This window comes from Theropithecus gelada, chromosome 10 (genome assembly GCF_003255815.1).
Source record: "Theropithecus gelada isolate Dixy chromosome 10, Tgel_1.0, whole genome shotgun sequence".
In the NCBI taxonomy this organism is placed as follows: Eukaryota; Metazoa; Chordata; class Mammalia; order Primates; family Cercopithecidae; genus Theropithecus; species Theropithecus gelada.
Window position 1 is genome coordinate 1,417,403 of NC_037678.1, and position 24,773 is coordinate 1,442,175.

The 24,773-nt window shown below is 52.7% G+C and overlaps 1 pseudogene; it reads left to right on the plus strand.

The window, feature by feature from the left end:
• Positions 1-273: 273 nt before the first annotated feature.
• Positions 274-641, plus strand: LOC112633640 (annotated as a pseudogene).
• Positions 642-24,773: the final 24,132 nt, after the last annotated feature.

Here is a 24,773-nt window from a genome sequence, read left to right on the forward strand (position 1 = left end):
ACCTTGTTCAGGGTTAGAGGTGTGGATTGCGGTAAATAAATTAATGTGCAAATGAAAGTGATAAAAGCAGTTGGGAACAGTCAAATGGCTCCATCCATTCCCAGGTTTAGCAGAAATGCTGGGTGAAAACAATTCACAGACAGGGTGTTGAAAAGGAAGTTCTACATCACTGTGTATTCCAATGCAAAGTGTTAGACTTGCAGGAAGATATTTTTAAGGTAAAAGACGTAAAAACGTTTACAGCAGGAGCAGGCGGTGGAGGCCTGTGCAGCAATGGCCAAGATCAAGGCCCGAGACCTTTGTGGGAAGAAGAGGGAGGAGCTGCTGAAGCAGCTGGAGGACCTGAAGTTGGAGCTGTCCCAGCTGCCTGTCACCAAAGTGACAGGCGGCGCGGCCTCCAGGCTCTCTAAGATCCGAATGTCTGCAAATCTATTGCCCGTGTTCTCACGGTTATTAACCAGACTCAGAAAGAAAACCTCAGGAAATTCTACAAGGGCAAGAAGTTCAAGCCCCTGGACCTGCGGCCTAAGAAGACACGTGCCATGCGCTGCCGACTCAACAAGCACGAGAACCTGCAGACCAAGAAGCAGCAGTGGAAGGCGCAGCTGTCCCCGCTGCAGAAGAACGCGGTCAAGGCCTGAGTGGTGCCCTGTCAATAAAGCACAGTTGGCTGAGAAAAAAAAAATGTTTAGAGCATTTTGTCATTCGTCAATGGAGGGCTCCAGACCCGCTTGGCTTCTGGGCATTGAGCATGGCCTTAGAGGGGCTAAGAGTATCCATTCTGGGGCTGGATGGTCGAGGTTCAAATCCCAGCTCTGCCTCTTGCTGGCTCTTTGCCTGGGATGAGTTACCCAACGTCTCCATACCTCGGTTTCCTCAACTACAAGCTGTGGTCTTACTTGCACCTGTTTCTTAGGGTTTTTGTCAGGACTGCCTGAGTTAACATGAGTGAAGTCCACAGTCCTGCCCGCCATGGGCTGAGTGCTATGAGTCTCCAATTATTAAAGGCCACAGTTATGTTATAAGGAAACACCCTGACACTGTGTTTGAGAACCACACCTGGTGCTTTTGTCTCACTTCATTTAAAAGTTGTAAAGAGTTCTTCTTTCCATGCGTTTGTTGAGATACACTATGATTTCCTCCCAAGGTCCGTATTAAACTAAAGATGAAGCTCAGCTATTGACTGACACAGCAGAAGGCCAAGCCGGGCCCCTGTGTCCACTTCACGCCTGATCTTCACTGGGCCGTGTTCAACGCTGGGCCAACCTCTCGCCAGGCTCTGTGTTTGAGGGGTCCAACGATGATGACCAAGGCCAGGCACTTCTGTGAGGTCACAGTCCCCCAGTGAAGCAGGAACTCCCATTCTGTCACCATCAGTTCAGGATGAGAGTAACGGCCCCTGAGATGCAATGTTTATCCTCCTGGGTCTCTTGGAAACCATGAGTTGTCTAAGTGTTAAGAAAAGGTAGACAATATTCTACTACATTAAAAATTATGGTTGGGCATCGTGGCTCACGCCTGTAATCCCAGCACTTTTGGAGGCTGAGGCGGGTGGATCACGAGGTCAGGAGATCGAGACCATCCTGGCTAGCATGGTGAAACCCCATCTCTACTAAAAATACAAACAAATTAGCCAAGCGTGATGGCAGGCACCTGTAATCCCAGCTACTCAGGAGGCTGAGGCAGCAGAATCGCTCAAACCTGGGAGGCGGAGGTTGCAGTGAGCCGAGATCGCGCCACTGCACTCTCGCCTGGGCGACAGAGTGAGACTCCCTCTCAAAATATGTATATATATTACTTATGGCACCCAATTGTCAAGATCTAATCGTCCTACAGGGAAGTGGCTTGAATGCTCCTGCTGCTCTGTCCATTCTAGACGTGGATCAATGGGAAATACAAAAGATTTGGGATGAACACGATTGAGCAGGAGGCAACACCCACTTTCCCAACATGGAAGAAGGGCCCCGGGCTATAGCTCCCCTTCCCGCCCCTCCAGGGGCTGCTGGGCTGTCCTGGCATCCAGCCCAGAAAAGCTGCGTTCTCTGGGAGCAGCTGGGAGCGGATGAGCCCTTACAGCTCTGCACCATCCTGGTAATTCATTAATGACAGCGCAGCGCAGCGTGGGCGGCGTTTCCGTCAGGGTGCTTTCTACAGGAGGAGAGCTTGTTTGCTTCCAGAGTTTATAAGCTGAAAATAGGAAAGGAAATTATTCTAAGGAAGGCGCGATCCTGCCCCCCAAACAAGGAAACTTCTAAAAATTAAAGCACGATGGAGGAGAAGGGGCCTGTCTTTCTCCAGGAAGGCCAGCCTGAAGCGGGGGACGTCTCTGCCGAAGCCACACCGTCATTCTGCAGCCATGGAGGGAGTGCCTGCTGTTCATGGGACACTGTCCTGGGGCCTGGAGCTCCCTGGGGAGCTGGTGACCAAGGCCCAGACCTGGTGGGATTTGCACTTTAGAGGGTGGAAGTAGGTGGAGAATAAGTCATTACAAAGTCACAAACTAAGTCAGCCTCAGGATAGGTGGAGAATAAGTCATTACAGAATCACAAACTAAGTCAGCCCCAGGATAGGTGCAGAATAAGTCATTACAGAATCAGAACTAAGTCAGCCCCAGGATGAGAGGCTGGGTTGCGGGGGGAGAATTGCAGAAGGCCTCACGTAGTGGCAGGAGAGCGCACAGGGTCCATAGATGTGGGGGTTAAGGGGTGAATGAGCCCAGGGCCCTGTCACCAGGCCGTCAGGGACCTGGTGAGAATAAGGGCAGGCAGCACATCACACTTTACGGAGAGCGCGGTTCCCAAAGGGTTGAGTCTATGAATCAACTTACTTATCATAACCATCTTACGAGGTCTTCAAGGTCTATAAGACTGTCCCAGGGTCTCATGGCTGGAAGTGGTGGAGCCTGGATGAACTCACAGGTCTGGCTACAGGGTCCACGCTGTGTCTCCTGGAAAGACATGGATAAAGCCCTGCAAACAGCTCCAGACAGGGCCAACAGTGAGTGTAGCAGGTGTGTGTGCCGAGTCCTCTGCCAGCCTGGCGGAGGTGAGGTCACAGCAAGGCATGGAGGGTGGTGAGAAGGTGGCACTGATGGCCAAGACCTGGCACGTGAATGAATGAATGAGTGAAAAAATGAATGCCTGATGCATGGGTGAGCAGAATATGAATCTGGGGCAGCCTAACAAGTTAACGAAGGAGGTCACCCTGCCCAACAAATGCTTCTCAGCTCCGTGGGGAGTCCCTATCCCACCGTTCCCTTGCTTCCCTGACATCTTCAGCACCCGGGACGGCTCCCGCCACCCGAGGTCGCTGTGCATTTACTGAGGGTTCAAAGACGTTAACCCCGGGGAGGAGAAGACCTAGGTTTCCATTCCCTTTTACAACAAACCTCCACAGTCTTTAGCTCAATTCTCGCAATCCCAAGAGGCCAGTGACGCTTCCTCTCTCGACAGATGATTACACATGTGATTTTATTAACATAATTTTAGGTCATAAGTCTTTTTACACGAGTTATTTACTATAAAGGCAACACAGTAAAACACAGTGGTCCACACTTGATGGACAAAAGCCAGGAGGTCGTACACGTGTGATTCCAGCTTGCTGTGATCTGCCCATGAGGGGTGGGGTATACGTGGAGAAGGAGAGGAGGACCCTGAAGCTGGGAGACAGAGACGGAGAGGCGCCTGGGAGGGGAAAGGGACAGAGAATGCAGCCTAGGGTCAGGGTCTGGCTCTCATTCCCAGGGGGATTTTTACATTCCTCTCTCAATTATCATGCCAGAGTTGGGGTCTGTCCAGTGGGACAGGGACTTTGGGGTGGCTGATGGACCCCACAGAGGGGCCAGGCCACTGGGGAGCAGGCACCCAGAGACAGTCTTGGAAGCAGATGCCCCCCTGCTAAGCTCACTGGACTATGATGTCTATGCCCATCTAGGGCCACTCCCAAGCCCAGGCAGAATGTGGGCAATGCCTGTCATGGGTGGGGGGGTGCCAGGGACCCAGACACTGGGAATGAGCCCAGGATCCCCCCAAGACCCAGCACGAATAGCAGCCACCACCCCCACACACGGTGCCTGTCCCTGTGTGGCTGCTGGGACCATGAGGAGCCTGGAAGAGCTTCCTCCCCTCTTCTCTCTTAAAGCTGGATGTAGCAACAAGCCATGGCCCTGCGGTTCCCTGATTCGTTTTCTTCGTGGGAAAACTTTGAACGAGGACTGGGGGTGTCTCTGTCGCCCATGCCCCAGGTTCGTCAGACTTTGCTCTGCAGCCTCAGCTATGGCTCCTGAGAAGCCATCAGGCCTGGCTCCGTGGCCTTGGAGGTTTGGGAGCTGACAATTTCGGTTACCAGGCAACTGCTGATTTTTTATAAGCAACAAGTGCAATGCCACACATGATACATTTATCAGATCATAATGCGGCTTCCCCACACCAGCACAAGCTGATTCAACCCCAGAGAGCTTCTCTGCAAAGAACTCAGGCACCCTGAGTCAGGCAGGACCCCAGAGATACAACTCAAAGGGAGAAGTCCCCCGAGAAGAGGATGGGGGACCCTTACACCAGAGTCCAGCCGTCTCCAGCTGGGTCCCGCGGCTGAGCTTCCATGTGGACACTGTCTGCCATTCAGTGTCGGTGGTGGCGGACATGAGGCCTGGGGAGCCGGATGTCGTGAAATCCGTGGGCTCCTCCTCTGACGGTGGCTTGTGAGCCAGAGCCGGTGGATGTAACCTCTTCTGGCTCCTTCCCTCTTCCTCTCACTCTTGGGAAGAAGAAGGGATCACCTACCCGGAGGGGCATTATCTCTTCAAGACCAGGGAAACCCACAGCTCCCATGACTGTGGCTGTTGTAATTTGGGGATGAGCAGCTTTCCAGGACTCCTGGCCTCTTGAAGGACTGAGGGTCCGGCTTGCTGGGCCTCTGGACAAAGCCGGACTCCAAGGCCCTCTGGGGAGCCACAGAGAACTGGTTTGGAGACACCCGGGTGACAGGCAGTGTGCCCTGCAGCCACAGTCCTGCCTGTGATCTCACACATGGGTGTCCATGGAGTGTGGGCCATGAAGGAGAGTTGAGCAAAGTCTTCCTGGGAGGGCGTGACACCTGCCCCCTCTCCAGGCCCCGTGGTTTCCCTGTAAGAAAACAGCCATTCAAGGGCTCTTCTGGACCCCTTCCTACCTAAATAGTGGAACATGCTGAAGCCGTTTCCAAACAACCAGGACAATGCTGGGAAGACCTTCGGTGATTTGTCACCACGGCTGACCCATTTGCGGTGTCTGCCCTTGGGAATTCTGTTGTGGCTCCTGATAAATTCCTTCTGGAGAGAGGACAGGGAGGTGAAGGAAGTGAAAAATCATTCAGGTTTTAATGAATACACAGCAGCACCCTTACTACGGAAAACATTTAGAAGGGGTTGTCTGTTTTTAATAAGATGCTGCCATGCTAACTGTGAGATGGTGGCAGGTGCGTTTTTCCTTTAGGACAATAATTATTGAACCGTTAGTCCAATAGTGAGTTGGAGATTTCCACGTAGAGATAGGTATGTCCATGGAGGGTGTGGGTTAGCACGGGGGAGCCCATGAAGGGATGCAGTCCTGGTAGTGCACGCAGCACACTTTGCCCCTCACAGACACTTAGCGAGAGCGAGGCGGGCAGAGGGAGGGTGGCTGGAGGCAGCGGGAGGTGGCTCGGTGTGCTGCTGTGTTAGGAGATGGAGGAGGCGTCGCACGCTTTCACTGGAAGATAACAAGTTATTGTTGAACTTGAAGGATGTCTGCATGGCTGCTGAGAGACAGCTGACGTCACACTGAGTAACGGAGGTAGATTAGCACCGTCTACTTACAGAGCAAGTGTCTGGCAAGAGGTGGGGGACTCAAAGGTAAATGAGACGGAGCCTTTGAGGTTTCACGGATCAGCATCTGGAGGGTGGATCAGCGTCTGGAGGCTGCTATGACCGATGGTGTGGCTTAAACAACACAGATTTATCCTCTCATTATCCTGGAGGCTGGAAGTCCAAGATCAAGGTGTAGGCAGGGCTCGTTCCTCCCAAAGCCTCTCCTTGGCTTGTAGACGTTGTCCCCTCCATGTGTCCTCACACAGATGTCCCTCTGTGCCTCTCTGTGCCCTCATCTCCCCTTCTTATGAGGACACTGGTCGTATTGTGTTAGGACTCACCCAAATGAGCTCAGTCTAACTTAATTACCTCTTTAAAAACCCAGTCTCCACATGCAGTCACATTCTGAGGAGCTGGGGGTTTAGGTCTCAACACACAAATGTGGGAACAATTCCACCCGTCAGCCACAACCTCACATTGTGTCCCTACTGCCTGCTTTGTCATTAACAGAGTGGCCCCACCAGCCTGGAGAATGAGCCACCTCCACCCTGTCCTCCCAGCATGGAGGTCGTATCACATGTACTCTGCCCTCCCAGCATGGAGGTCGGACCACCTACACCCTGCCCTCCCATCATGGAGGATGGATCACATGCACTGTGCCCTCCCAGCATGGAGGTCAGAACCAGCTGCACTCTGCCTTCCCAGCATGGAGGTCAGACCACGTGCACCCTGACCTCCTGGCTCCTGCATGCCTCCTACCCAGCGACCCTCCCTCTATCTTGCCTCAGTCTCAAGGGACAATAACAGGACCGGCCAATGTCAGAAACAGCCTCATCCCCATCTTGATTCCCTGGGTCCCTCAGGAATCACGGCCCTTGTCTTGGCCCTTCCCTGTACCCCTAGTACCACTCCCTGCCCACTCCTTTGGTTTCTCTGGCTTCCCTCTCCTCCTTTCTCTGCTCTGGATCCCAGCAAATGCCCTCCATGCCATCTTCCTCCCCTTTCACATGCTGGCCTGGCAAAGCCTCAGTCCCAGATGAACCTCCAGACCTTACCGCCAGAGCTGGGTGGTATCTCTGCAGAGCGGACATGGTGCTGCCAGCCCCTGCCAGAGCCCCCCATTGCCCCCACTGCCTTCAGGGCTCACTGTGGACCCTGCCGCCCAGCTGAGGCCCACCTGAGTGTTCCAGCCACAGGGCAGTGCAGAAGGGGAGGAGGGTGCTCAGATAGGAGGCCACTGGGGTCACCTGGGGACCCATGGGGTGACCTGGATTAGGGCAGCGATTGAGAAACCCAGTGAGCTGGACAGACTGGAGAGAGATGTGGGAGAGCGGAAAGCATCCGGGAAAGCCAGGATAGTGAAACACCCTGAGTGTCCTGACATGCGCGGATCATGCAGGCCAGGATGGGAGTGGGGCTCAGGGAACACGGCAGCCCCTTCACACCCCGAAGCCCTTTTTTCAAATCCTGGTAATGCTATTATTGCATCACTACACACATAATTATGAAGTTAAAATTACTGTAAACAATATCGGGCTGCCCAGCGAAAGTCACATTGGGACGTCAGCTTCGGATAACTGGAGAAGCGGTGCTGAGATCAATGCACAAAGCCGCGCTGCACGCGGAGCTGAAACGACCTGCCCCGCCACGGTCAATACCGCACAATCGTGATCATAAAGCAGAGAGGGAAGGAGCCTCCGGGATCACTCAGCTCAACCCCTTCATTGAGCGGCTGAGGAAATTGAGTCCCGGTGAGGGGAAGGGGGTGGGCCAAGGTCACCCAGCCCTGGGGCGGAGGAGCTGAGAGCAGCCCCCATCCGATTCCGGGCAGGGCTCACTCCGCGGCGGACGCCCCTTGAACGCAATCAGCGTGTCTCTCTGTCTGTTCTCCCATTAGCCCCGACTCTGGGTGCCTGGGGAGCCGGGGGGACTGTTGCTATTGCATGCATTTGTTGAGAGATGGACTTAGGACTTGATGCGATTCCCAGCTGCATCCGAGGTCCAGCCCAAGAGAGACTCAGGCAGAGCGGCCTTCACCTCCCACAGGAGGGTGACCAGGAGCCCTGAGGCTGATCACAGGGAAATGCACCACGCAATCCCCACGACGTGAAGCGTTGCATGGAAGCATGTTTTCCGTTTGCAAATACTCTGGGTTTAATCTTTCAATCTGCCCTGGGCAGCCGCCCTCTGAGTACCACTGTGGTGCCGTAAGGAATTCAGGCTTCTCATTGTCAACTTTCTGAAGCCAACCCCCTTTGCGCGGAGCTGGGTGTGTCTAAAATGAGACATAGCGTGGGCTTGTGCATTTAATCCATATGAGATGAGGCCTCCACAGCTTAATCATCTGCGTTCCCCTTTGACACACAAGCAGGTTGAATTGAATATTGTCACTTTTGTTCGGGGAAGATAGCAGAGGCTGAAGCAACTGTCGGAAGCTGATAATGACTCCAATGGTGCTCTTGTGAAATGAAAGTGGTCGGGAAAAATGAAGGAGGCAGACAGAGGGCAGGCTGGAACAGGGAAGGGATTCTCCAGCCCCCGCGCCGGCAGGAGGATCGCCTGGTGTAAATAAAAGGCGAACCAGGAGGCGCCCCTTTGGAGTCTAAACTGAGCCGATTTTCCTGGCAGCCGAGGCAGGCTGCGGAGTGCCAGTGGGTCCCGCCTCCTGGGAACTGCCGGCTCCTCTCCCAGCTGGATGACACTGTTTGATCAAATTTTATCGCAGTGACAATCAACGGAGCCTTGTAGAACCTGCAGCACAGATGATTTATCGTCTTAGATTAAACCCCCTTCCTTCCTCTGCATCTTGAGGAGCCTTGTTGCGTGGAAACCCGTGGCGCGGTTCTGCAGCTCCCCCGCAGCGGCGGTGGCGTCCCAGGCTTCCAGCAAGAAAGGGGCCATCACAGAAAAGGCAGCCTCGGGGCCTCAGGCCGGGAGCCCACCCGGTGCCCGACGGCGCAGAGAGATGGGGCTCCAGGCTGGCAGTGTGGACGGCGGGGCTCAGGCGGAGGCCTGCACAGCGCAGTCACCCAGCGCTTTCCACTCACTCTCCACCGGCGCCCACATGGCACAGTGCACCTGACCTGGGGAGTGGGGCTTCCCATGCTTGTCTTTCCTTAAAAGTCTTTAGGTGATTAATATGGAGATCGTGCAGAGTTAGTAAAGAACCAACGATGTAGAAACGCAGGAAACAAAACAAAAACCAGGAAGGCACCAGAAACAGCTTTTCTTTCTCTGCACTGCTGTCAGGTGATGGGGAGAGGGAGTGTGGAGGTAGCTGGAGGCTCCCTGACCACACAGCCCAGAGGCTCCCTTCACCATCTCTTTGTCTGCCTAAGGCTGAGGCTGATCTTTTTTTTTTTTTTTTTTTTTTTTAAGAGGGAGTCTCACTCTGTCTTCAGCCTGGAGTGCAGTGGTGCGAGCTCAGCTCACTGCCACCTCCGACTCCCTGGTTCAAACGATTCTCCTGCCTCAGCCTCCCGAGTAGTTGGGATTACGGGCACGCGCCACCACACCCAGGTAATTTTTGTATTTTTAGTGGAGACGGGGTTTCACCATGTTGGCCAGGCTGGTCTCAATCTTCTGACCTCGTGATCTGCCTGCCTGGGCCTCCCAAAGTGCTGGGATTACAGGCGTGAGCCACTGCGTCCAGCCTGGGTGTGTCTTCCAGGCCCTCCCTCAGCTCCACGGCTGCACAGACTTCGCTCTACAGCAAGACATTCCATAGGGGATGCGGGGCCCGATGCACGCCTGGGCCTGAGCAGAGGTGGTGAGACCTGCAGCTGACGGGGTCTATCCTGTGAGAAGGGCTTTCATACTTCAGTGATAAAATTTGGAGCCGGCCGGGCATGTTGGCTCACACTGGTAACCCCAGCTCTTTGGAAGGCTGAGACGGGCAGATTGTTTAAGTCTAGAAGTTTGAGAATAGCCTGGGCAAATGGGGAAACCCCATCTCTCCCCAGAATACAAAAAAAAATATCAGTGGTGGTGGTGGTGTGACTGTAGTCCCAGCTAACTGGGAGGCTGAAGTGGGAGAATCGCTTGAGCCCTGGAGCCCTGGAGGCAGAGGCTGCAGCGAGCTGAGATCCCACCACTGCACCCCAGCCCGGGTGACAGGGTGAGACCCTGTCTCAAAAAAAAAAAAGGAAAAAAAAACTTGGTGCAGACACAGACGGAGAGCTGAGAGCTGTCCCTGTGTCCTTCATTAGCACTGAACAAGGGAAAGAGAAGCAGACCAGATCCTGAGTGAGCACAGAAGCAACATCGAGGCAGCCGAATCAGGAGGCACCTGGAGCTGCAGCAGGAGTCTTCTTCAGGCCTGGACTGGCTGGGGCAGGGTTGGATGTGTGTGGTTGACTTCATTGCACAGGGCTCATGCTTACTCTGTGGTGAGGCTTCCTCTTATTGCGCGGAATCCCAGATGAGATCGTCTTCTACAGAGACTGAGCCAGCTCTGTACACCCAGAGAATCCAGCCTCTCAGACCCTAGAACTTGGACAGGTGGGAAAACGTATTGGATCTAAAGACGGTGCACGAAGCGTTTTCAATCCCACAAGGCGGGCTGTGGGGGTGGCGGCATCCACGAGGCCTCCTCAGATGCTTGTACAGCTTCAGCTTCCAGCAACAATGCAGCTTTCACACATGTGCAGATGCTTAGCTCTTTCACACACACCTGTGCATGGCTTAGGAAATTAAAAAGAGAGGAAACCTCGGGTATTAGCGAGGCTAATAAATTTGGAACAGGCCGGGCACGGCGGCAGCAGGTTAAAACCCAGCAGCATTATATGAATGTGCAGATTTTCTGACCCAGGGAAACACAGCCACCCACGGAGGGGGCAGGCACAGAAGGGGGCTCAGGGCGGGAGGGCTGGCAGTGGCAGCAGGTGACCACCACCCGCACATGCAGGGAGTTGCAGGAATGGACGGGCTTGCCCAGCCTCTGAATGCTCTGCAGCCATTTAACCCCGAGGAACATTTGGAAGCACCTCCATCGTCGAAGGACTTAGGACAGTCCCAGCATGCAGAAAGTACAATGCCATCGTTTGCTATTTGTATTTTGAAGGTTATTTGTGATATGTTGTGTGGCAACATTAATACAGGACAAAATAGAAAAAGCAGAGCTGTGAAAAGAAAAGCAATGATGATTTCACACGGATAGAAGACAGAATCTATATTTTAAAAAAGAAACATTTACATGTCACATCACGAAATATCTAAACACACAGAAGAGCTGTAAAAAACACTTGGAAAAACAAATGTAAATCGCAGTAAAAACTCTTGGCATGCAATGACTCAGTTAAAATGAAAGTAAAGGATGATAACACATTGCATGGCTCATTCTATAATATGTGGGACCGAATATGTAAGTAAATACATACACAGCAATATTCATATACATATAGAGCTTTATACTGTATATTTGAAGAAAATGACTTGTCAAACATTGATGGGAAGCTCACAAAAGTTTACACTAGGCCATAAAGAAAATGCAAGAAATTATCAAAACATAAATGATGAATGTACCTAACAGTAAAATTAACAAGGAGTTTAGTAACACAATCTCAAAGTTCGTTTTCCATGGGAAGGGTAAAAACTTCAGTAATATCAGTTCAAATAACTTCTGTCATGATTGTATGTACATGTCTAATAGAGCATTTCCAAATATTTATTTTAACAACAAATAAAATGTGATAATTGGCCAAAGGTATACTTGAAGGTACATTCACAGCCTTAAAATGACAAGAAAACAATATATTAATATCCTGTCAGTTGAGAAACTTAAAGAAGTAGAGGAAAATACTGAATAAATCAGGAGGAAGGGAATAATAAGGATGAAAGAAGAAATTAATAAATTAGGAAACTGCTGAATTTATAAACATTGATTGTGCCGTGTACTTCAAAAAATAAAAATCTGAATTTCCGAGGAACTCAAATCATAAAGTGAAATAAAACATGATAACCAATATAGATGAGGATGAAATGTATATATTTAAGTTGTATGCAAGTGTCAGCATATTCTAATAAATTGGGAAAAAGTTTGACCCACGTATTTATTCTAATAAATTGGGAGAAAGTTTGATCCGAAAACAGAAATGATCAGATGGGTTCCAGGAAGTGGAATTTCCACAGGGCTCCCTGTGCCGGACTCCCAGGGCAAAGGCAAAGAGAGTTAGGTTCAGAGTTCCCTGCGTAGAGGACACTTTGTTGAGAAAGGAGAGAAATTATTAGCAGGAGAGCTGTGCATGTCTAGGGTAAGCCATTGCCCGGCTCGTGGTGAAGGTCCAGTACCTCTCTGTTGAATGAGTTGGGTAAGTGTCTGGATGAGTCGTGGTTGGCAGAAGGGACAATGTTTAGAAAAATCTTCACAGTGGTTGGATTTGCGTGCACAGCCAGTCACAGCTCAGGTTAGGAAGGAGCCCCTTCTCCGCTGCGTGGAACAGAGCTCACCCCACTGCACTGCACGAGCCCAACGCTCCTCTCTGAGCAGCAGCCGGAATTACAAAGGAAAAAAGGTGACTCGGACCTTTGCTGTCGAGGCTGAGAGCTTTGCTTGACCCCAGAAGGCATCGTAGGGACCAGGAATTGAGCAATTCTGCAAGAAAGGGTGTGAGAGGGACTGGAGGGACTGGAGGTGAGAGAACGGGAAGTAGCTGGGGAGGGGCAGGCAGAGCACCCCCAGGGAAGCCTCCTCAGGGCAGGGGTCTGACCTGACCCTAAAGTTCTCCGCGAGCTCCACGTAACCCCACACCCCGTCTGCGGGGACCTCCCACCCTGAGTGGCAGAGGGGACTCACTTCCGGGGCCTCTTTCTGTTTTCAGCTTCCCTCCTCTCAAGGGGTCCCGTCTCTGTGGGCTCCGGTCTAAATCGGCACCATTCACGATGCTACATTTGCGTCTCCACCCACTGCATTGTTATGATTATTAGTTAATTGTTTCCCTAAAGAATAAAATATGGTGAGCTCCATGGAGGCAAATGACTGTGTATTTTTCAAGGTTTCATCCCAGGCTCTCCTGTTTATCCAAGCATTGACCTACTGTTGAAAGAATGAGTGAACGCACCTCCTTCCACCCTGGCTCTGGTCCAAGGTCAACCCCAACCGTCCACCAAGTAGATCATGTTCTTGGGACCTCAGTCCTGGGGGGGTCCGGAGCCCCCACTCAGCATAGGGGGAGGTTGGCAACTTCCAGACCTGACGTCCTGTGACTTTCAACTGGGGTCTGCTAAAAAGTGCTTCACCATGTCCAGAAAGGCACAGAGTAGGGGCTCAATGGGAATTGAGGGATTCTTTTAATGACTTCCTTGAAAAGCTGTTATCCCACTCATATTGAGCAAAGCATTATTGACGTTCAAGCTTTCTCAGAGAAGCCTGTATCTGGCTTGACACACACACCTGACTGCTCATTACCTGTGGGGTGGATTCCAGGGAGGCCACCAGTGCAGGCCCCGCACAGCGGAAGGTCATGAAAGCGCCTCCCTTCCAGCTGGGCGTTCTCTAGTCCACCTCGCTGCCTGCCGTCCACTTGGGGCTGTTTGATTCCCTCTCCTGGGTGGATGGATGCGTTTCTGTGCTTTTAAGCTTTAGGGGTTGGGGTTTTTTCATCTTCTCCCATTCTGATTACTCATGAGAAGACCAACCTAAAACTCACTCAGCCACGAAAGACAGACGTTAGCGCCGCTTTGATTGCCCCACATCTGCCTGTGGAGTGAGGACGGCCCTGCGGCTGGCTGTCCGCTAAATGGTAAATGCTGCCTCCCCAAAGAGCAGAGATGCAGCCCCCGTGCTCCCCTCGCCCCCCTAGTGCCACCTCCCAGGTGCGATGACGCTTGCTCCTGACGTGTTGTGAAGGCGGATTTCCCCACTTTGTTATCTCTATTGCAGCTCCTCCGGGAGCACTTCCACCCGGGGAGGGCCGACGCAGGGAGGCTGGGTCTGGGTGATAAATGAGAGACCACCTTTCCTCATTTGTCTTTGTTTCGTGTTTTTATTTAATGATGAAGGAAATTGGTCTAATACAGGATGGAGAAGGGAAGAGCAGAGTAAGCACGCAGTTCCACCTGTTCTACCCATGGCTCCTCCTGGCTCGAGCAGCTCAATTAGAAAGAGCTCCTTCTGCAGAAACACGGCTGGGAGCCGGGTGATTAATGTTTTACTGGAGAATCGCAGTGCGGGTGGCAGGGAGGTAGCCTTGTTAGGAAGAGCTGGAGCTGGGCCGGCTTCCCGCTGGCGCATCTCCCCACACTCCTGAAAGTAGCCCGCCGGCTCCCAGCACCTTCTCCGGGATCCTGTTGGAACCAGAACCCGCTCACTTCCCCTCATCACCCAGGCACTCTTCCTGCGTCCTGCTGTCCGCACTCAGCACCGCCACCCATCACAGGGAGTCCTGGCAGCGCTGGGGATTCTGTTTCAAAGTGGCGAGCTTCTGGAGGCTTCCAGAATAATTATTCTTCAGGCATGGCAGAGGAGCGCTTGAAGGGCTGTGTGGCCACACAGGCAGTGCTCGAGACTGAACGAGTGAAAAGCTGGATGCCCACTTCGCTTGGGCACAGTGATGGTGAAGCTGCCAAGCCACAGGTGTGTGGACTGAGGCTGAGGGTGTCGGGCGGGGTCAGCGTGGGTGACGTTCCCCCAGTTCTCCAGGGCTAGTGGGAAGCTCTTTCACTGTTGCCCTCGGGGGAAAAGGTAAATAAAACTAGGTGTCTCGATTTGCGTAGTAAAAGTTGTTGCTGGGTGTAAAGTTAATGCATTTCTAACCTGTAGGTAATTTCCACTCACTGTGAAGCTTCAGGCCACCGAGTCCCCCCCAGTTCTCTACTCCAGGGTGGGGAGGCCCCGTTGCCGGTCCCCACCGTCAGCATCCAGAGCCTCTTCACTCTCTCCCTGTGTCCTGTGGAAGCCACAGTGAGCCTTTATTTGTTTGCTCATTTGTTTATGAGACAGGGTCTTGCTCTGCTGCCCAGGCTGGAGTGCAGTGGCACAACTGTGGATCGCTGCAGCATCCACCTGCCAGGCCCAAGGGATCCTCCCACCTCAGCCTCCCAAGTAACTGGGGCCATAGACGTGCACCACCATGCCTGGCTAATTTTTATTTTATTCTTTGTAGAGACAGAGACTTGCTATGTTGCTCAGGTCAGTCTCAAACTCCTGGGCTCGAGCCATCCTCCTGACTCGGCCTCCCAAAGCACTGGGATTACAGGCGCGAGCCACTGTGCTGGGCAGTGATCCTTTACATAAAGCAATGGTGTGGCCTTCTACTCAGAACTCTCCGGCCCCTTCCCTCCTTGTCGGGACCACAGCCAGTTGGGTCTCAGGACCTGGACGCTGTGCTGCTCTGGTCCCCTCGGTCACTGGGCCCCAGCTATGCCCTCCTCTGCCAGCAGGGTCCTCACTCGCTGCTCCTTCAGCTCTGTGCCTCGCAGGACCCCCTGCTCCACGCATCCTTCCCAAGGGCTCTGCCAGTCTTCCTGAGCGACTGCTTTCTGTCGCCTGAAGCCCAGCAGTCCTCCTGAGATGAGACTCTCAGGTAGACCTGGTCCAGGGGCCGCCTCCCAACCTCCATGTGGGGTGGGCATTGCTGCCCAGGGGCCTGGGAGAGCTGGGGCCGGCGTTCCCAGCAGGACGCAAACCACAGTCAGGCAAGGCAGCTTCGGGACCAAGGTTGCACCCAGCAAGGCTGCTCTGGAGCCACTACCTTGATTACGCATCCCGGATGCCAGGCCTGCAACCTGCTTGCTGATGGTGACTGGAGCACCGGTTTCCAGAGTGCGGCTTTGGGTGTGCATCCTTGTCACCGTCAGAAGTTCCATCAGCGTGGTCTGGCCTGGCCCCCTGTGAGACCCTGCACTGGGGGCTGCGGGAATCAGCACTCTGGCTGTTGTTCTCTCCTGGGGCCCCTCTGGGACCCTTCTCCTCACACAGAGACCATGTTGGCAGGGCAATGGGGGGCTCAGTCTCAGGCGAAGTGCAGAGTTTGAGCTTGACCCAGCGGCCAAATGGCCTTTGCTGGGGCACCCATAAGCAGGAAGCCCCTGCATGGCTCCCCTGTGGCTACCCACAGCGTCCCCGGCGGCAGGTGCAGGTGCGTTCCTGGAGACTCTCACGCACCATGAAGCCCCTTCTAAAGGACCCCTCACCCTAACGCCGCCCTCCCCCGATCTTGACTCCTCTCTGGCTCCACGTGGCATGGGTCAGCTTGGGGCAAGCTTCCTCAGGGAAAGGGGGCGTTTCGTGTCCTGTAGCAGTGCTCCCTGGGGCTCCAGGACGTCCCTCATGGCTGACGCTCTCCTCTGGGTCACCGAGGACAAACACTGGCCTGGGGGTTGGGTGGGTGGAGCCATTGTCCTGCTTTGCTGCTGGGCTGCTCTGAGCACTGTGCATGTCCTTTCACCTCCTAGACTTCCGCGTCCACGTGGGTCAGACAAGGTTGGGCCAAGGCCCCTTCACTGCCCTGTAGGATGCTGCTGGCTCTGCAGCTGCCACTTCCACACCTGCCGTCCTCCGGGGCCTTCTCCGCTTTCTGTGTGTGTCGTGCGGTGTGGGGGGACCCCAGTGACCCCGTGGGCCGGTCCCCATTTGTGGCCTATCAGCTGGTAGATGGAGCAGTGGTGAGAAAAATAGCTCCATTACCTGAAATAATCACCGTCTTCTCCTTTATACTTGACGGACGACCCTCCTGGCACGACTTCCGTATCCACCCTGCTCACTCCCTTCAATAATCCGCCGGCTGGGAGTTGTTGCCCACGCTTGGCAGACAGGAGAGCAAAGGCCAAGCGAACTGGAGCGCTTGCCCGGGTCTTCGCTCAGCCCCCGGGAACCTCCTTACGGCCGCTGCCCTCCTTTGAGGAATCTTTCCTCAACTGCGGTAACCAGCGTCATCTGCTTCCTCTGCCTCCCACCCCTCACTTTGTTCTGTGCCTCTGCAGTCCTTGCTGTCGGAAATTCTTTGAAACACAGATGTGCCGACACGGCTCTTACGGCCTCTGCTCGGCGGCAGGCTCCTTGGTGTCAGGAGCCACAGCTGTGTCCTTCTTGAGGGCTGCCCAACTCCGCAGCCCTTGCTGGGCCTAAGAGGGCGCTTAGTTGCTGTTTGTTAAATGAATAAGTGAGGGATACATGGAGGAGTGTCCCGCAGCTGTGAGGGTGGGACCTGGACTTGCACATGGAGAACCCCCTCGGTCGCCTGCCCTGTCCCCAGGGCGAGGTGGTCAGGAAGGGAGAGCATGTGGCACTGAGGGGCTCTCAGTTGCGAGCTCAAGCTCAGGCCAGGTGCTGCTCAGAGAGTTCACAGGGGAGTCAGAGGCGGTCAGACAGGAATGTGAACCAAGACGGTTCAGGGGCTCCTTCCACATCCAGGGGATCAAAGCCAGTGGCGGGGTGGGCAGGAGAGCCGAGCGTGGGCCTCAGCATCCTCACCTGTCCTCTGCTGCACTCCTGGCTCTGCCCCACAAGGGCGCAGGGGGAGGTTGGCACGGATGATGGGGGAAAACAGAATTAGGTTTGATTTGCCCCAGACTGCTCTGGATTGGAATCCATCTGGTAATGACGCTGCCCCTGTGTGATCCTCGGGGTTTGGCCAACGCGTCCTCCTGGGCCTCATCCCTGGCAGAGGCACGGCCTGCGTGGGGCTTGTGAGTTCGCCTGGATGAGGGTGGAGCTGTGTGGGTGGTTCCAAGATATTAACAACTTGTGAAATCCCAACCCCAGGGCAGAAATGGCATTTGCCTCCTCTGTGTCCTGCTTACCCTGATGAAAGCCACTGCCAAGCCATTGATCACTGTTGACCGGCTCCCAGGCCCCTGCGCCGGCTGCTGGAGCTACGGAGAAGATTCCCCAATGATGAAGACGCCACCGGCAGAGGGACCATGGCTTCCTGCCCACAATTAAGTAGCGTGGGAAGTGCAAGCCGCCCGGACATCCCGTGTGCACGGGGTCCTGTTGGAGTTGTAATCACACATGCTGCCCCCGAGCCTGGATGCCGGTGGGGAAGAGCTGCCATCAGTCCAGCTTCCCAGACCAGTGCGGTGGGCAACGGCCCCTCCTGATCCCTGAGCCTGCGTCTCAGGTGCTGCTTCTGCCTCGGCCTTCGTTCATGGAGTCCAGAAACGGCCAGACGGCCTGGGGTGCCAGGGCTGACAAGACAGGAACACCGCCCTCAGGGAGCTGTGTCGTGGCAGGATGGGGTCAGTCATGAAAAAGCAGCACAGGAGCTGCAGCGTGGACGAGGGGGTGGTGAGGCCTGGTCAGCAGTGGGCAGTGTCCCGTGTCCACTGGCTAGGCCATGGGACCCAGATTCCTGGTTTGACCCCAGTGCAGAGGCTGCAGTGAGGGCGTTTTGTGGACAAACATTTAAATCAGCCGACTTCGAGAGGAGTGGTTCACTCCCCGGGATAAGGGTGGGCTGCCTCCAATCAGTTGAGGGGCGTAAGACAAAAGGCTGGGGTACCCCCGGAGGAGGGAACACTGGTTCTGGTGGCCTCAGACTTAGGCAGCAGCATCAACCCTTTATCCATCCTGCTGGCTTGGCCTGCAGACTGTGGACCTGCCAGTCCCCACCGTCACATCAGTCAATTTCTTAAAATCTCTCTTTCTCTCCATATATGGATGTATGCAGAGAGGGAGACAGCCCCTTGCTCCCAGAAATCATCGTATATGTATGTATAAGATGTACTAATAGGCTTTATGTATATATGTAAATACATACATATGTACATGCATACATACATACATGCATGCACGCAAATACACATGCAGACACGCAAATACATACATGCACATACGCAAACACACATATACGCGAATACATGTATACATGTATATATGCAAATACATGCATGCATGTATATGTACACATTTACATATATATGTATATGTACACATTCTCATGTATGTATGTACACATTTACATATATGTATGTATATGTATACATTTAGACATGTATGTAAAGTCTATTTGTACATCTTATACAAATATATGTATATTGTATACCCGTGCATGCATGTGTGTGTACATGTGTGAGTATGTGTGTGTGTACATTTGTATATTGCCTATTTGTACATTGTATACATATATGTATATTTGTATATCTGTGTGTACGTGTGTGTACATGTGTGAGTGTGTGTGTGTGTATCTGATTCTCTGGAGAACCCTGATAAACACAAGGACTTTGGACAAAAGTAAATAAATCGGGGAAGTGGTGTGTGGGGTCAGGAGGGAGGTTAAACCCGGTGAGGGCAGAGAACGAACAACTGCATTTGCAGCACAGGCATCACTGAAGGCCTCGGCAAGCCCAGTTTCCATAAAGAGGTGCCGGCCAGGCAGTGTGAATCAGAAGGAGATGGAGACGGGAAAGGGCGACTGACTACAGGCCCCTTTCTGGGCATTTTAACCTGGTAGGGAAACAGGGGCAGGGAGGTAGGTTGAGATGGACTTGGGATCCACAGGGGCTGGAGGACCTGGGACCGTCTCAGGGGGTTTGTGAGCAGTGGGCGGGCAGAGGCGGCTTCCCTCAGCCTGAGATCCAGGAGGTGACTGGAAGGAGCTCGGCCACTGTGCCCACTTGATGGACGCATGTCTGAGGAGAGGCCATTCTGGGAGCTGGAAGAACTGCCAGACCTGTGTGCTGTGGCCGGGCCTCCCTATTCGGGTCGACCCCAGCTAGGCTCCAGGTAATCCCACGTGTGCAGCGGGAGCCTGGGATTTGGGGATGTGCTGAGCACTCCCCTAGGTCTCGCTGCAGGCACGACCCTGTGGCCCCATGGACAGGCCCTTTAGGGCGGTGGGCTGTGGCGGGAACCCAGGACCAGGCCCAGGTCTTCCTGCCACTGCACGTCACTGGCTGTCTCACACACCTCCTGTGTGCAGCCGGCACCAGCTCCCGACGGCTCACCCAGCCTCCCATTCCAGAGGTGGATCTGCTTCTTGGCTGGGGCAGGCATTGGCGGAAAGTGGGTGTGAGGAAGACAGCTCCCTCAAAACCAGCACGGGGTGCGGGGGGACGGTGGCCTCCACGATGCTCGGGGGCTGGTCACGGGTTGGGAGGACAACTCTGCAGCTCAGGGACACCACAAGTGGGGTCAGGGCACCCCCAGGGACACAGCTGGGATGGAAATTCCTCTTAGAGGGTCCGCAGCGTGTCCAATTGCATCTCCGTGAGTCAGGGACTCAGGCTCGATATTGGGAATGAGGACCACAGGTGGGTGACCCCGTGAGCAGACCTCTCAGAGTTAGGACAGGCACCGCCTGTGCCCTCCAGGAAACATGGGGCAGGACCGGGGCCTTGGCAGCTTTGTTGGAACCACAGAGGCTCCCAGGCAGTGCATCCCTGCCCTGCCCCAGCAATCCAAGGTAGGAGATGGCCCAGGACACAGTTCCCATCCCTGAGCCCCAAGAAAAGCTTCAATCAGCAGCAAAGACCACAAAGAGAATCACAGGACGCTTCTATCGTTCGTAACAGGGTCAAGGACAGGAGTCCCAGAGACAGGAGGCCACACAGTGCTGCTGATGAGGGCCCGACTTCCAGGGGGACAGAAGAGCCAGGGATGGTGGCTTCCCGGAGAGAGTGGGAAGCCAGGCCGTGCAGGGCTCACCTCCCTAAATTCTAAAGCCCCAGGCAGGGAGCCGGGGTGGGTAGTGCCTGCTGTGGCCGTGCGGCCGCTGAGGGCCTGGCAGGAGGAGTTAATAGACCACGGTGGCCCTGACGCGGCCAAGCTAATGGATGGAAACACTTAGACCGTGAGCATTAAACAAACTCGTAAAATCCCCAAACCAAAAGCCGTGCTGAGCTTCCAAAGTGACTCGAACAAATAGGAAATAAAAGTCTAAAAATATTGAAAAGCTTTTAAGGCGATTGCTCCAGAGGCCCCATCGCGCCGCTCCAGCTCTCTGTAAAGACATTACGCCATTTTTTTTTTTTTTTTTTTTGACATCACGGTTTTCATAAGAAAACATTTGGCCACATTTTCCCTCACTGAGCGTATCATTTTAGGTCACTTTTGGAATGGAAGGTTGATTTTTAGATAATTTACAAAACAGCTGAAGGATGAGACGTCTTTTTCATAACGTGGCCACATCCAGCATCTGCAGGGGGGCGCCCCGCTTGGCACTGACCCCTCAGGTCCTGTCTTCCCATTAACCCTTAGCAGGCAGCCACCCCCTCGCCCACACTGCACAGGGGCCTCCTCGCAGGAAACCAGGCGTTCTAGGTGGGTGCGCTGTGGCTGCTCCCACCGTGAGCTGCTCCAGCGCTGTCCTGTGCGGCCTCTCCATCCCCTGTGGGGAGTCCAGCAGGAGCTGCTTGCTGACTGGGGAACCAGCCAGCATCTTGGGCCCACAGAGGAATCAGGGGCCAGTCTGTCAAAGGAGCTTGGAGGATGCCAGTCAGGGTGAGTTCTCAGAAGCCCTGGGTCCCCCTGACCCCTAAGAAGATGTCGGTCATCTATGGGAAAACTCAACAGGATTGAGGAGTTAACTCTGAGGATTAGTCCCCAGGGGCCCTCCCGGGGCTGGGATCCAGACAGCCGGGCTCTTTCTGGGCTTGACAGGTGAGTGTCCACTGTCCTGAGGGCAGGTCCTCATCTGTAAGTTCTGGAGGCCAGGTAGTGCAGGATGAAGGCTGTCTGTGTCCCTGGCTGAGCAGGTAGGGCCCCCCCAGTTCCCCCATGTTGGTTCCATGGATGCTGACCAGCTTCTCCAGTGGTCAGGTTGAGATGGGGGCCGTCCATGCTGTGATGTCCAGGGCTGGGGATCATCCCAGGGAAGTCCATGCATGAAGGAAGGGGTTGTTGCTCTCAAGGGCTCCTGATTCAAGGGTGCAGAGACTGAGCTCAGATAAGCATCTCATGGAGGCTACAGTGCCCCAGCAGAATGTGGAGAGTCCGCAGGGAGCTGGGAGAGGAGAACTCGGTCACGGGCACTATGGGCAGGAGGCTCCGCACCTGTCTGGACCTGGATGGAGCTTGCGGTGGCCTCACTGTGGGGTTCTGGATTTTTCAGCTTCCTAACACACAGGCCATGGACTCTGGGTGATGTCACACAGCATCAACACAGGGCTGGGATTCTGAGTGATGTCATGTAATATTGGCATGGGGCTGGGATTCTGAGTTGGTTGATGTTTGCTGGTTCCTTGGCGTCCCAGGGAACTCGACACCTCAGACTCAGGAAGGGCAAGGCCATCCTGGCCATCCAACCTGTGCACCAGCATGGTGAGTGCAGGTGCGTCTTCTCCCACCCCACCCAGCTCTAGTGGCTTTCGGTTCTCCAGGGCAGCCTCAATTCAGGAACTTGGGGAGCTTCACTCCTCTCCGATGGCGGCAACCCCTTCACCACGGCATGATAAAGTCATGTTCGTTAAACACCGTTAACTCTGGCCTTGGTGGAAAGCCTGCCTGTGCTCTCTGGATGAATTCCTTAATGACCAGGCAGCGTCTACACCACCCAGACGCTTCATTTGGTGGGGGCTGGGGCTGCTAGTGCATGAATCTTGGAGGTAAAAGACGAGATTGTTCACTTAGTGGTGCCCCGTCTCTATCTCACAGAAAACATTTTCTCACCCGTCGAAACTCATCGCCCAAGATGTTGAGATGGAAGCTTTATTTTTCCATCTCTTTTACATTCAATGGTTCTATTTATTTGTAAGGGAAGGAAGCACGCCACTCCAACAGTGGAGAAAGTCTGACGGATTAAACAGGGGTATCAAACACGTAAATGTTTGTGAAGAAGGAAGGGACCACTCTGGTGAGCCCCACAGAGATGCACGGGACTGTTATGAGCCAGCAGGGCACAGCCCATCACTGAGGGCACGGAGCAGGCCCCCGCCTCCCTCTGCCGTGGCCGCAGCTGGGGCCCTTCTTGTGCCAGCCCCAAGCCCCCCGCCATGGCCTTCACACCATGGTAGTGAAGGGCGAAGGTCACGTCTCCTGTTTTGAGTGTGGGGGGAGACGACGGGGTGAGCCGAGCACTTTAGCTCTGGTGTCTGTCTCCCGAAACGCTCAACTTCAGTACAGTCACAGGAGAAACAGGCGACAGCCCCAGCTGAGAGCCATTCTGGAGCTACAGTATTCCTCATGATTGTTAACTTACTAACATACGTTTCAGAAAGAAGCAATCACAGCCTGAACAAGCTAAGGAGACAAATAAAAGTGATCCAGCCTCCTGCACAGGGTCCTGGAACAGGAACCCACACATTTGTGCAAAAACTGCTGACCTCAGAGTAAGGTGTAGGATGTCTTTGACAGCAATTTACCAATGTGAATTTTTCAATTATGACAAACGTACCATGATTATGTACAGCTTTAACACGGGAAAGTGCATAAAGGTATTGAGAAACTGTCTGTACTATCTTTACAACTTTTCTATACATCTATAATTACTCTGAAGTCCATTTTATATTTTAAGAGGAATCCTGGAGATGTATGAAACAGCAGATGCTTTTCACAAATATCATGCTTAGCGGAAGCCATCAGACATAAAAAGGGCAAATACTGCATTTTTATTTAACTGGAATAAGTACATTTAACATAAGGTGCTAGAAATTGCATCAGTGCTTATCTGGAGTGGGGACAAGACTTGACTGGGAGGTAGCAAGAGGGAATTTCTAAGGAAGACGGAAATGTGCTCTGTGTTAATTGGGTAGACATTACCTCGGGACCAAACTTTGACAAAACTCACTGAAGTGTACAGTTAAAATTGGTGCGTTTCATTCCATGTTACTGAGACCTTGATAAGTTTGATTTAACAATGTAAAGTATATATTGTATTATGACCAACTGGAGTTTATTCCAGGGAAGGAAGTGTGATTTAACATTCAAAAAAAAAAAATCAAAGCAATACATCATAGTAACAAAGTGTGAAGAAAAATCTCATGATTATCTTGATGGAAGCAGAAACAAATACTGATAAAATTCAACCCTTTTTCACGACTGTACAAAATAAACACACTTGGAACAAAAGAGAAAGTGTTTAATCTGGTAAAACATCTACAGAAAATTCTATAACAAACATCATGAGTGGTGGAATATTGCAAAAATGTCCCTGGAGTCTGCACTGAAAGAAGGAGAGCCACAGTCACCATATCTCTACTGAATATTATCCTGGAGGTCCCACCCCTGCAGCCCACAGCAAAGAGAAATTTAAAGTATAAATTGGAAAGGAAGGAAAGGTAGAGATGAAAGTGCTATTACTCACAGGTGACGTGAATGTGTATATAAAAAATCCAGAAAGTCTACAGACAAACTATTAGATTTCACAAGTGATTTTACCAAGGTCACTAGATTCAAGGCCAACATAAAAAATCAATCATATTTCTTTAGAAGAGCAACAAATGGAACAAATTTTTAAATGTCACTGACAATAGCATTAAAACATCAAATACCCATGAATTAAAACGGAAAATGTGAAAGACATCGATAGTAAAACTACAAAACATTGCTGAGGAAGCTTAAAGAAATCTGGCATAAGTGAATGGAAATAACACATTCAGGGATGACAGCACTCGGTATTGTAAAGATACGAATTCTCCCTCAAATAATCAAAACATTCCAATGTAATATCAATTAAAATCTTGGCAGCCTTTTCCCCCAGTCGTTGACAAGTTGATTCTAAATTCCATGTGGCAGCTCAAAGAGACAAGAAGATCGCAGTCTTGAGGAAGCACAAAGTTGAGGATGGACCCGGTCAGATATCAAACCCTCCTCCCTATGACTGCAAATCTACAGGATTAAAGAGAGCAAAGATAAGCATGCTGGCCACTGAAACAAGAAAAGTCCCGAGACAGACTCAGATGCCATCCACTCGTTGGTGACAGAGGTGGCATGGTGCTGCGGTGGGAAAGAGTGGTCTTTTTGGCAATGGGGGCTTGAGGAATCAAAGATCATGTGGGAAAAAAATTAACCTCAATTTCTACATCACAGCATATCAAACATCAATTTAAGATAAACTTCAGGTTTAAATACAAA